The 13,500-nt window shown below is 42.8% G+C and overlaps 1 non-coding gene across 1 annotated transcript; it reads right to left on the reverse strand.

Moving 5' to 3' along the window:
• Nucleotides 1–12,601: 12,601 nt before the first annotated feature.
• LOC122087836 lies at nt 12,602–12,708 on the reverse strand. The gene has a single exon (XR_006142898.1). It is a non-coding gene; the product is annotated as a small nucleolar RNA R71 (small nucleolar RNA).
• Between the last annotated feature and the right edge of the window lie 792 nt (nt 12,709–13,500).

Here is a 13,500-nt window from a genome sequence, read left to right on the forward strand (position 1 = left end):
TTGTAGTTTTATCTATTAATTTTAGCATCTGTCTATTAAATGTAGTTTGTTTCATTATTTTATATGTTGTCGCATGTATTCCTCGCATAAAATAACGATCATGATTTTCCTGTCATAGAGCATAGCATGTGTATGTAGGTAAGATAATTGCATTTCTCATTATTTTATGTAAATTTTATTATTTCATGTGGAATTCTTTCAAGCAAGTTTATGTATATATGTTTGCGTTATTTCATGTAATAAAACTTCAGTGCTAGCTTAGACGGTTAAAATTCTTGGGGGAGAATATTCGAAATCCAAGCTTCTAGTAGAAAGATCAGGAGTTCCGAGCGAGGTGGGTACCTAACACCTTCCCACACTCCTAACCTAACACGGACCTCTATCTCTGGAACAGACCAAAGTATGAAGTCAAATTAAGGGGTTCCTTCCTTTCGCAGGAAACCAACCCCCTATTCAAGCTCGATCCCTCGATCGAAACTAGGCTTGACCATAGGGTTCTAGGCCCTGAATCCTAGATGGTGACTCCAAAAATCTTGCTTTCGCCATCCCCCCAATAGTCGCTAGACCATGCTTTGGAGACCATTCACTCTGAAGCAGGCCAAATGTGATGAGAAGGAAGGATAGAGCGGAAAAAGAGAGAAAAAGAGCAAATAGGTATTTTCCCTTACAATATTAGAGCCTTGTAGATGGGCAATGGGGTGAGCTATGGGTGTAGGAACTTGCTCCTCCTGTGGAATAACTGTAGGGGCAACATCGGGTACTGGATGTGCCTGTGGTGGAGCAGCCTGCCCCCCGAGTCTGAAGCACAACGTTGATCTGTGCATTTAGACACATCAGAAACTCCAGTTGTTGCTGCTACAACCCTTGCATCATCACATTCTACTGTTATTGCAGTCCTTGCAACATGTTGCCCATGATTGAAGCTACATCCTGGGCAGACAAGGTAGGTGAAGCAGGAAGGGCTCCCAGTGTTGTGGTATCAAGCACAGCTTTCCTACTCGGTTCCAGAGCTGGTGGCTGACCAATCACATATTTAGTGGTATTGCATGTCCGTTTAGGTGGTCGCCCCACTTGTGTATGGGCTTTCCTTGGTATCATAGGAGTTTCCAAATTTTTGCACCAATTTATACATTCATAGAAATTTAATTTGGCCATTCACGCATGCATAAAAATTAACCCATTTGGCAAATTTTACCTGTGGTGTGGAGCAATTAGATATGCAATAATGATAGAATAAATGCACCTTTATAAGTCTCTTCTACACCTTGACTTAACCAATGAAAGTGGGAATGTCTTTTGATAAAGACTTGAGCTTTGCTTGTGATGGAATAATGGCCAAGAGCTCAAGTGGCGGAGAATGCCTTTTTGCTCTTAAAAGTGTGTTCTATTAGTTTTGAACAAATTGATGTTTAATTAAGAGCATTTTTGGTATTTGTAAGTGAGGTTAGGTGGTCATTTTAGGTAGAAAATCACACTCAAAAGGTATATTTTGGGTCCACCGGTCGATCGGGGCTTTCCATCAGTTGACCACTTGAAAGATCTAGTAGTGTTGGTCGATTGGAGAGTCTATTTGGTCAACCTCTTGCAGTCTCGGGTAGTGTTGGTCAACCGGTGCTTCCAGCCAGTCGACTCCAACCGGTCAATCTCAGTTTTGACATATTTCTATCATACTGACCAGTCAACAGTTTTTTCATTATAACTTTTCTATCTGACCTTGGATTGACCCGATTCTAGTTGCGTTGGATCCGTGACTCGATTTCATACAAATACATGAGGTGGGTGCACGTATATATATAAAATTCCATTGAAAATACCAATTTGTCCAGAAATTCTTCTTCTTCATTTGGATCTCCCGTTCTTTGGTTCTCCATCTTCTTTTCTTCCTTATTTCTTCTTGTTGCTGCTGATTTTGACCCGCTGAAGTGTGAATTTGTTGTAGTGGTGTGATAGGACCTGCAAAAGATGAGGTGAGTAAGACACCGGAGTCTGCCGGTGCAAAAACCCTCTGATGCTTAAGTCAGAATGGCAACAAGTTATTTTTCAGTACCAGTCTTAACCAGCCAAGAAGAGTATATTGTTACATGTTTCCCTTCCATATATATAAATGTGCATGCTTGGCTGCCTGTTGTCTAACCTCTTGTCACTAGAGTCCATCCGGGCCATGACTCCTTGGATTCCTGCAAATAATCCTGATTCCAGAGAAGATCCTAAGGAATATTCTTCCCTTCTATGAGTGCCTTGGGCTTCAGGAATGAATGTTGTTCCTAGTTTGGGGGGCGGCAAGACCCCTATCTGCGAGTATCAAGGGTCATGGTTCCTGAAAACTAGGGTTGAACACCCACGTTCCCTCGGATGCATACCGTAATGGGCTAAGGTAACGGCCTAACCAAGACCATCTGAAAATTTTGGCCAAAAGTAAGTCAAGGGGAGGGATCAGCCAAAGGTAGGAAGAGCCAAGGGCTCGGCTAAGGGTAGACCGAGGCAAGTGCTTAGCCAAAGGTAGGCCGAGGTGAGTTGGTCGCCTTTGGGTAGGCTTAGCATAGGCCAAGGTCAGGGCTCAGCCACGGGTAGGCCGAGGTGTGGGCTCGGCCATGGGCAGGCCAAAGCAGGAGCTCGGCCTAAATTATGTCAAAGTGAGAGCTCAGCCCATGGAGGCCAGTGCCGAAGAGGTGGTCACGTCTTGCCTCATCACTAGCCCCCCACTCTGGAGGATCGTGTCTGACCTCCAAAGAATTATTTGGTCAAGAGGCACACCATTAATGCTCGTAAGTCGTGCACCACCTTTTTCCATGGGTGGCACTGGCGCATTGCTTCACCTCGGGAAGGAGAAACGCCCACGAATTATAGCCATCATCCTTGATCGATCCGGGCCACTCATTCCACTGCCTTCCTTATAAATAGGCATCCTTCTCCCTGAATATTTCATTCGCTCAACTTCGAAGGTTCAACTGGCTCGGTGTAGTTAGCTCAGTGTCTTCTGAAGGATTAGTTCGGCACGGTTGTCTGTGTAGTTCCGGCCTAGCTTAGCATTCATTAATCATTAGTAAGTTTTAAAGTTATGGTTACGACTCATTCTTCCTCCACTCTCCCTCCTGGTTCCCTTAGAAAAGATCCCCATAGACAAGGTGTGAGGACCTTCGGCGTTGTCATGTCGAATCAACCACCTCCTCTGGCCGTGGTAAGGCCTATGGGGGATTGGACAATTCATCCTGAGCCCGAGGTGATGGCCACCTCCTTCGGTGAGGGTTCTTTTAGCAGTTCTAGATCGTGTAGTAGTTTTGAGTCTGAGTCCGCTGAGATGGTCGTGTTAGGGTAGACCCTAGGGTAGAACTTTTGAGCAAGTCCCCCGAGGCAACCGCCAGGGATGCCCTTACTGCCATGGTAATTGATGTTGAAGCTTCCGATGAAGGGGAAGCCGAGGGTTCTGAGGGAGAATGCTCGGAATCTTCCTTTGATGAGAAGAGGGCCGTGGAGACTATTGGGAGGGTCATGACAATCAAGGCCTTGAACTTGATAAGGCATCGGTTGGGGATTCCTGATTTTGTAGTGATGAGGGTCCCCGACGAGGGAGAATTAGTGGACATTTCTAGAGATGAGGTGGCACTATATGACATAACATTTCAATGTGGCCTTCGAATCTCCATCCCCGAGCTAGTCTGCTTGGCCTTGGACTTCTAAGGAATTGCCCCTAGTCAGCTGATGTTGAACTCCTGGCAGATTCTGCTCGGCTTAGAGATTTTCATATAGAAAATCTGACGAGATGCAAGTCTGAACTTCTTTTGTTGGTTCTTCGTTTTGAAGAGGCACTGCTCTGGGTGGTATTATTTTTCCCATAGCAACATGGATGGGCTATATGGGAACCTACAATTGTTTTCCCATATGCCTTTATCGGTGAAGAATTGGAAAGATTGATTTTTCTATGTGGCAATGCCGAGGAATCCCTTTAAAGGGGCTTGGACGAGACCAAGTCTCAAGAAGCTAATTCGAGCACCCACCCTCTGTGATGATGACATCCAAACCATCCAAATGTGTTTGGAAGGGGAAGCGGTGGACGTCCACTAGTTATTGGATGAGGATTTCCTCCGAGAGTGGGAGCTTAGTGAAGTCCCAAAGGAGCGTGAGGGTCTAGCTAAACTCAGGTCTCCCTTTTGTGCTTAGTCATTGCTATTCTTTTTCAAACGTTGGGCTTGGTATATCCTTTTGCAGTGGTGGACGTGGCGATTGACCCTCGGTAGCTCACCACGGTGGTGGCTCAGGCTAGGAGATCATAAGCAGCTAAGAGAGCCGAGGAGAAAGAGAAAGGGGTTCCTAGCGCATCCAATGCTGCCAGCGAGGGCAAGGCCACCCCAAATGCTACTGGGGTCAGTAGGACTACCCCAATTGTGATTGAGCTAAAGAACAACATGGGAAAGAGTCCTCTGGCTAAGGTTCTTGCTCAGCACGGTGGGTTGAACAAAGGGAAGGACATGATGGCTCCCCCTCCCCCCGTAGGAACCAAGGGGCCAAACCAGGCCAAAGCGTTGGCTCAAGCTCTACGAGGGAGTGAGATAATTGAAAAAGGCATCGAGAGGAGCCCTCCCCAGGCCATGTTGACACAGGGGGCAGAATTGAACCTATCGGCCTGCTGAGGGTTCCTCGGGCTAGGCGGTGGGCCGTGCCTCCAGTGTGGGACTTGCTGGAGGAGAGCTCCACCATTGCAAACCCTGTGGAAGTTCGGGTCTAGGGCCAATAAGGCTGCCTGCAATGCGACATTGATGGCATGAGAGGGCATGCCAATTTGCACTTTACTGAGAATGTCTATCACCATATCTATGATGTAAGTTTCCAAGAGCCTCTTTTCCTTTCCTATTGATTGGACCATTTCTGACTTGGCCTTTGCACAGGGGTTCAATTAGTTGATAGAGGCCGCAAGCATATTTGAGCGGATGGTGCATACACAAATGAACGTTGAGGAGGAGATTGCCCAGATCTGGGGGGAGCTGATCAAGACTACACGTCAGCTTGAGATGGCTAGCAAGAAGGCCCGTGTCGAGGAAAATCGGGTTAAAGTGGCCGAGAAGAGGGCGGGTGATCTAGAGGTAGAGGTAGCTAAGCAACTCCATGTGAATAGCAACCTAGTGAAAGCCAAGGAGGCACTTCAGGCAGAGGTTGCTAAAGCTCAGGAAGGGTAGAAGAAGCTACAAAAGGAGCACACTACTCAGGTTAAGGCTCTAAAGGAGAGACATCAAGCCGACCTGAAGGTTGCTGAAGAAAAGGCCATGGAGAGGTACTTAACTTCTCCGGAGGGACGAGAATGGCTAATCAGTGTGAAGTGTAAACACTGCCTCGTTCAACACTGGTTTGGATACTGCGATTGACTTTATACTTGGAAAGTTTCCTTTGCTTGATGTTAGTGATTACGAGTACTACGTTCCTCCTCCTCCTCCCGAGTCTTCAATGTAGCCCTTGGGTTTGGATGACCCCGAAGAAGAAGTAAACCAAGGAACTGCCGCCGAGGTTGTTGACCCAAAGAAAGATGGTCCCAAGGCTTGATATCAGCCTGCTTTTTCGTCCTTTCTCTTTCCTCTTTTTGGGGCATAAGGATGCCAGTGTAAACCATTTGTTCTAAGGATCTCTATTTATTTCTTTCTTCTTTTTGGGTATTGTACTTGGTTTAAATGAAAAAGATTTGTTTATGTAGCCTTCTGCTCCATTTTTTATACTCCATTTTTTTTATTGTATGGTGAATCTTCATTTTTTCTAGGACTTTCATGAGTTGTGCATAGGGTAGGCATCCTAGTCAAGCCTTTATTTTAGTCGAGCCCAGGATCATACCTTTGGTAAAGGTAGGCCTTAGTCTATGGCATATGAGCCGAGGTCAAAACTGGGCCAAGCCGATGTCGCCCCTGTTGTCCGAACCAAATATGTGGCTTTAGCAGAGGTAATTCCATTCTTGCTTGGAGAGAGGTACGTGTTCATATATGCCCGATCCGGGCCCAAATCTTTGGACTGAGCTGAAGTCATTCCTTGGTCTGAGGTTACACCTGCTCTTGTTTGGCAGGGGTAGGTGTTGTGTTTTTGCTTTTAAGAATGATGACAATTCTGCCTTAACACTTCGCCTTAAAGATAAGAGGTTTTTTTTTTTTTTTTTTTTTTTTGCCTTAAAGATAAGGGTTTTCATGTATTTTCCTTAAAGATAAGGGCTTCCATGTAATTGCCTTAAGGATAAGGGCTTTTATGTGTTCTTGCCTTAAGGATAAGGGCTTTTATGTGTTCTTGCCTTAAGGATAAGGGCTTTTATGTGTTCTTGCCTTAAGGATAAGGGCTTAGAGTTTTCCTTAAAGGTAAGGTATTTTCGAAGTTTGCCTTGAAAATAAGGGCTTTTATCGTGGATGGGGGGAGATGGGCTCAAGTTGCAATTGTGTTCTTCATTAGATACTCTGATGCTCAAGAAACAATTAGAGGCAACAACAATTAAAAAAGGGCACTTGCTCCACAGAAAATAACCGACTAGCGGTGCTGAAAATAAATACTTGCAGATAACTGCTTGGAAGAGTCCAGAACTAAATAAACATTAAGCTACAAAGTGCCACAAAAATGCTGAAAATGCTACCAAGAATAAATACTGAATGAAATGCTCTCCTAGGAAATAACTATTGAAGGAAATGCTACTAAGGATTAAGTTTTGAATCTAAGTTGTGATATTTATAAAAATTCTTCAGGTTTTCTACATTCCATGCTCTCTGTATGGCTTTGCCCCCTAAGTCTGTAAGTGGTATGTCCATGGGCTGACCACTCTAGAGACTATATAGGGGCCCTCCCAATTTGGGCTGAGTTTGCCAACGCTTTGGGGATCTGAGATTGTATCTTTCTTGAGGACCAAGTCACCCACCGTAAAGCTTCGCGCTTTTACTCGTGTGTTGTGGAATTGCACTGTCCTTTGTTTGTATGCTTTGTTCTGAAGTAAAGCTTCTTCCCGGACTTCGTCAATAAATTCAAGGTTAGCTCTTAGTCCATCCTCATTGTGTGTTCCTCGAAGGCTGCTGCACGAAATGAGATTTGTGTGACTTCTACTAGTGCCAGGGCTTTCGTCTCGTATGCCAATCTGAATGGAGTTTCTTTTGTTGGAGTTCTAGCTGTCGTCCTATAGGACCACAAGACACTAAGTAATTCGTCTAGCCAATTCTCTTTTGCTCGGTCCAACCTCTTTTTGATTCCTTCGAGTAGAGTTTGGTTGGACTTTTCTTCTTGTCCATTCATCTGTGGGTGTCCCACCAAAGTATTGCGGAAGCTAATTCTATGCTCTCCACAGAAACTCTTGAACTTCAGATTATCAAACTGTCTCCCATTGTTTGTCAGTAGAATTTTGGGCACGCCGAAACAGTATATGACATCGTCTCATACGAATTTTTCTATAGCTAGCTCTGTTATCTTTGCCAGGGGGCGTGCCTCTACCTACTTGGTAAAGTAGTCAATTGCTACAATGAGCAATTTGACTCCAATCCTACCTTTTTTGAACTGCCCAAGGATGTCAATTCCCCGCATTGCGAACGGAATGGGGCATATGATCAAACTTAATTATGTTGCTGGGACATGGGGTATAGGAGCATGTATCTGGCACTTGAAGCATCATCGCACTTACTACATCACTTCTTATTGCATTTTAGGCCAATAGAACCCCTGGCGTAGTACTTTGCATGCCCATGCCCGGCCTCTCATGTGACTCCCGTAGATCCCTTCATAAACTTCCTTTAAAGGTTCCTCGGCTCGTTTTGGTCCCAACCATTTTAACAATGGCCCTGAGATAGATCTCTTGTTGAGCATTCCACCTTGTATTGCGTAATTCACGGCTCTCCGCTTCATTTCCCTCCCTTCGGTTCAGTTCTCTGGAAGGTGGTCATCCCTTAAGTAACTTATGATAGGGTCCATCCAACTCATTGTTGTAGCTTGTGTCTCATTATTGCAAACCTCATTTTTTTGATAAGCTGGCTTGTCAAGCATCACAAGTTACACCATTGTTCTCACCTTGGCTTGTTCTGTCGTAGCCAATTTGGAGAGGGAATCGGCTGAGGCATTATTTTCTCTTGGCACCTAAATCATTGTAAATGTTTTGATGTATATAGTAATGAATTTCATTTCTTGGAGGTATTTGGACATCCTTTCCTCCTCGCTTTATATTGTCCATTAACTTGGTTCACCACTAGTTGCGAGTCGCTATAAACTACCAATTCCTCCATCATACAGATTTGGCTAGCCTCATTCTGGCTATCAAGGCCTTGTATTTTGCCTTATTGTTTGTTACTGGGAACGTGAATCTTATTGCATACTGGATTGCAAACCCTTCAGGTCTTAGAAGAATGATGTCCGCTCCGCTTGTTGAGGAGTTGCTGGATCCATCAACGTGCAACTTCCATTTTCGGCTCGGCCCAACATCTTCCTGTGCCTAATCTTCTTATGTCAACGTGCACTCTATGATGGATTCTGCCAATGCCTAGCCCTTGATTGCATTTCTTCGTCAATATTCGATGTCTTGTTGACTTAACTCGATGGACCAGCTTATGAGACTACCAGAGACGCTCAGACTATGAAGAACCTTTTTCAACGGTTGGTCAGTGAGTACAGCTACTAGATGGGCATGGAAATAGGGTCTAGGCTTCCGGGCAGCTTTTACTAGTGCAAATGCCAACTTCTCAATTTTTTCGATTGGTCAGTGAGTACAGCCACTGGATGGGTATGGAAATAGGGTCGGGGCTTTCGGGCAGCTTTTACCAGTGCAAATGCCAACTTCTCAATTTTTGCATAACGGGTTTCTGGACTTAGGAGGACGTGGCTGACATAATAAATTGGCTTATGGTGTTTTCCTTCCTCCTTTATGAGTGCTGCACTCACGGCCACAGGGGACATGGCCAGGTAGATTTGTAGTTCTTTACCATGCTCAGGTCTGCTCAGCAGGGGAGGCTCAACAAGGTATGCCTTTATACTTTCAAATGCCTCATCAGACTGTTTTGTCCATTTGAACCGCTTGCTGCTCTTTATTCCTTTTAACGTCTTGAAGAATGGTTAGCATTTATCACCTGCTTGGGAGACAAAGCGGCTCAGAGCTGTGATTCTGCCTGTTAGTTTCTGAACCTCCTGCATGTTTCTGGGTGGTTGCATTTCCTATATTGCCTTGATATTCAAAGGATTGGCTACGATCCCTCTTTCTGAAACTAAAAATCCTAAGAAATTTTCGGAGGTCACTCTGAAGGTGCACTTTGTGGGGATTAGCTTCATTTGATTTTTACGTAGGACTTCGAAGGCCCCTTTCAGGTCCATGACGTGGTTATTACTCTTGCTACTTTTAACCAACATGTTTTGCCCCATTTTCTTTTGGAACATGAAGTTCACCATTCTTTGATAAGTGGGTCTTGCATTCTTTAGCCTGAAGGGCATTACTTTGTAGCAAAAATTCCCTCGCACTGTCAAGAATGTTGTTTTCTCTTCATCTTCCCTCTTCACCCTAATCTGATTATATCCTGAGTATGCATCCATGAAAGTGAGCATCTCGTGGTATGCCGTTGAATCTATCAGCGTATCAATCTTTGGCAATGGGTTACAATCCTTTAGGCAAGCTTTATTCAAGTCCATGTAGTCTATGGAGATTTTCCATTTGCCATTTGACTTTGGTACCATCACGATGTTTGCTAGCAACATGAGGTATTTGATTTCCCTTATGAACCCTGAGGCCAAGAGCTTCTCCACTTCTTCATTTATTATTTCCAGTCTTTCTGGGGAGAAATTTCTTCATCTCTGGTGGAACGGTCTAAAGTTTACTCCAATGTTGAGACCATGCTCAGCTACCTCCCTCAGGATTACTGGCATGTCCGATGACTTCCATGCAAAGATATCTAGGTTATCTTGGAGAAAACCCAGAATCCCCTTCTGATGCCTTTGACTCAGCAAGGCTCCCACCTTTACCGTTGAAGAGCACATTTATGTGTGAAATCTAGGGTAGTAAAAGATGCATTTTTCATATTTAGAATAGAGCTACCTTGGGTTTTACTCTCTTTTTGCAGGTTATATATTTTCAAGGCCTTGAGGATTATCAAGCGCTATATCTTCAATTTTACACATAAAGAGGTCATATTTCTTTTCATGGTTACGAAGAGGACGAAATTCTGAGCAAGATGGACGTATTCAACTAAAAGTACACATTCGTTTGGTCACCCGTACAAATGATTATTCTTTTCGGGCTAGAAAAAGAATAATGGATTAGAACTGAACTAAGATGCAGAATCGGTCCATTTGCAGTTGTCCCAGAGGTACAAGCAAATGCCAACAAGGATCGATGGACCACATCTTTAAGTGATTGAAGATTCGTTTTTGGTAACAACAACTACCTAGCATAGTTGGTGAGCTATGGTGTACAAAATTCCCTTGCTCACCAAGAGGTCTCAAGTTCGAATCTCATGGATCTTCTCTCTCCTCCACATCATCACCAAAATATTGTCCAAATCACACAAAGCAAGAAGAAAATCGTTCCTTGGAGGGAGAAAAAGAAGAGAAATAAATTAGAAAAAAAAAAAGGAAAGAAAATAAGCAAAAAAATTATAGGAAATTTCTCCAAATTTATTTCTTTCTTCTCTCTCCTCCATGTTAGCACTTTTGGACTCAAAAGATCTCACAATCAATTGTGGGTTTCTTCCTTTTAGGAAAGAGAAATTTGTTACTCTACCTCCCCATTCCCTATAAATACAACTCATGTTAGAGGAGGGGAGACAATTCATTCTTCTTCTAATTTTTTTTAGTTGCTCTCTCTTTCTCTTGCTGTCTCTTTAGTTTTAGTTCTTCTTTATCTTTTCTTTAATCACTTTTGTAATAGCGTTTTTTTATTTCAATTAATGCAAGCACTTTTTTATTTTTATTCAGCTCTTTTATGTTTATGATTTATACAATTGAGTTGTAATTTTTTAAGTTATAGTTCTAGGCTTAGATCTAGGTGACAAGATCACGAGCCGTGGAACAATTATTTTTTCAAGATTTATTTTCTCTAGTACTAGAAATTTCAGATTTGGTTTATTTTAGATCTGGTTTTTAGTACTGGAAGTATCTCAAATCGATCAAGTTTTCAGTTCAAGGGTTGAAGTTCAAGTAAGTAGGCTCCTTCAGTAGTCTTCTCTCCCCCCTCTCATTCCCTCTTCTGACTACCCTTTTTTTCTTAATTTAGGATTTTAATTTCAGTCGTTATATTATTGCTATCCCTGTCCCCCAAGGTTCATGGCTATTGTATGTGTTGGCTTTGCCCCTCCTAGCCATAGAACCATCAATTTATTGCTTTTATTTTAATTGTCTCCCTTTCCCTAAAGCCAAGTAGAGTAACCCTTGTAAGAGTGACTCTCTGGTCAAGTAGAGAAGCTCATATTATGATGCATGCCTCGGGCTAAGTAGAGAAACCTACTTGTGAGTCTCTCTCTAGCTTTATCCCCTTTTTTTTACTTTATTTTTATTTCAGCAATTTTTTTCTTTTATTATTATTATTATTATTTTAATTGCGTGGGTTGTTTATTTTCAGTTATTTATTTATTTAATTTTAATTGCCTGGGTTGCGTCTTTAAATTCTTAGATGACGAATGGTTAAGACGTTATTTAAGATACATATGTTTAGGACGGTAATTAGAATTAGATCACAACCATTAATCAGTTCACTTTCGCACTATTAAAAGAAATAAAAAAAATAAAGTGGCTGCTCTCCCTGTGTTCGACCCGTAGCTACACTAATCCGTACGCTTGCGGTTACATTTTAAATCCCAACAAGTTTTTGACGCCGTTGCTGGGGAGACAGTTCCATGTTATTTTTCGCTTTCTTTTGGTAAATCGGAGTGCTTTGTTTGCTTTGTTTTGTTTTTCCTTTTCTTTTATTGAATTCCTGAGAAGAACAACTTGCAATAATAGTTGTATCGGTGGAGATCGTCATGCCTCACATTATGATAAAAACAGGTTTGCCCTATAGCAGTACCTCAGGAATTGACCTGAGCAACCCCGGATCCCTGTCAGTAAGCTCCGAAAAAGCCAAAAAAATCAAAAAATCATAGAAAAAAAGTTTTGCTATCCATTCTTTTGTGCTTGTCTTACTCTAGTTGTGGGTAGTTTTCTATTGCATGAGTGTTAGGTGGGTACGTAATACTAAGAATCGGTTAGAAAGAAGAGATCCAACAAGTAGTGACCCTATACGTTTGCTCTCTTTAAAACCCTTCAATATGGGAGACCAACAGCATAACCCTTCACCTAAATCTCTGAAAGATAGGTTCTACCTGCTAGAACAGCCCAACCTTCCTGCATAGTTCTACCACAAGCCCAAGGCAATATTTTTGAACTCAAATCTCAATACATCACTATGTTGCCCCACTTCCATGGGTTGACCTCTGAGGATGCATACCTATTTCTAAGGGAATTTGAAGAGGTATGTGTTCTAATTAAGATCCAACAGCTTTCTGATTATGCTGTTAATCTTAGGTTTATCACTTTTGCATTGAAAGACCAAGCTAAGAAGTGGTTGTATGGGTTACCCACAAATTCCATAACCTCATGGGAACAGTTCATAGTTGTCTTCCTTAAGAAGTTTTTCCCAACTCACAAGACCAATAAGCTTAGAAGTGATATCCTTCAGTTTAGGTAAAAGCCTAGTGAGTCATTTTCCAAACTTATGGAGAGATTCAAGGATCTACTCCAAGAATGCCCTCACCATGGCCTAGACCTATGGCATTTATGTCAAATAATTTATGAGGGTATTGATTACCCAACTAAACAGATGATAGAGTCTATGTGCCCTAAGGGATTCACATCCTTTACATATGAAGGAAAGGTATGGGAATTCTTACTTGACTTAGCTGACAAAACCCGTGAGTGGGAATCAACCCAAGAGAGTGAAAGAACCATAGGAGGAAAAGGATATTTTGTGGATGGAATAGCAGCCAAGGAAGCCCATTTGGATAGCCTAATCAAGAGGATTGAGGCTATTGTTCCTAGAGAGCCATCATCAGTCAATTTGGTTAAGATTTGTGCTTAGTGCCAGTCCCCTGGACATGTCATAGAAGAATGCCTCAACACCTCTGGGGGCACTTCTAGTGATAGTGTTAATGCCTTATACCAGAATAATCCACATAGTAACACCTACAATCCAGGATGGAGAAATCACCCAAATTTCTCTTGGAATCAGAGCAACCAAGCAGGACCTTCCAATTTCTATAATCAAGGTCAACTTGGACCCCAAAGGCCTCCCTTTGCACAACAATCTTTTTCCCAAAGTACTTTTCCTAGGTCAAATGTAGGACCTCAGGCGAGTTTTCCTAGGGCCCCTCTCCTATCATCTTATTAGCAACCCCTTGGGTTTACTAACATTGGAGAGGCAAGTAGAATTAGTGATTTGGAAAAAAATATGGCCCTCCTCATGACAAGCCATCAAAATCTTACGAGAGAACTCACTCAATTTGTCTCAATTATGCGTGAGAAGGAGAAAGGAACTTTACCCAGTTAACCAGAGCC

This window comes from Macadamia integrifolia, chromosome 8 (assembly GCF_013358625.1).
Source record: "Macadamia integrifolia cultivar HAES 741 chromosome 8, SCU_Mint_v3, whole genome shotgun sequence".
NCBI lineage: Eukaryota > Viridiplantae > Streptophyta > Magnoliopsida > Proteales > Proteaceae > Macadamia > Macadamia integrifolia.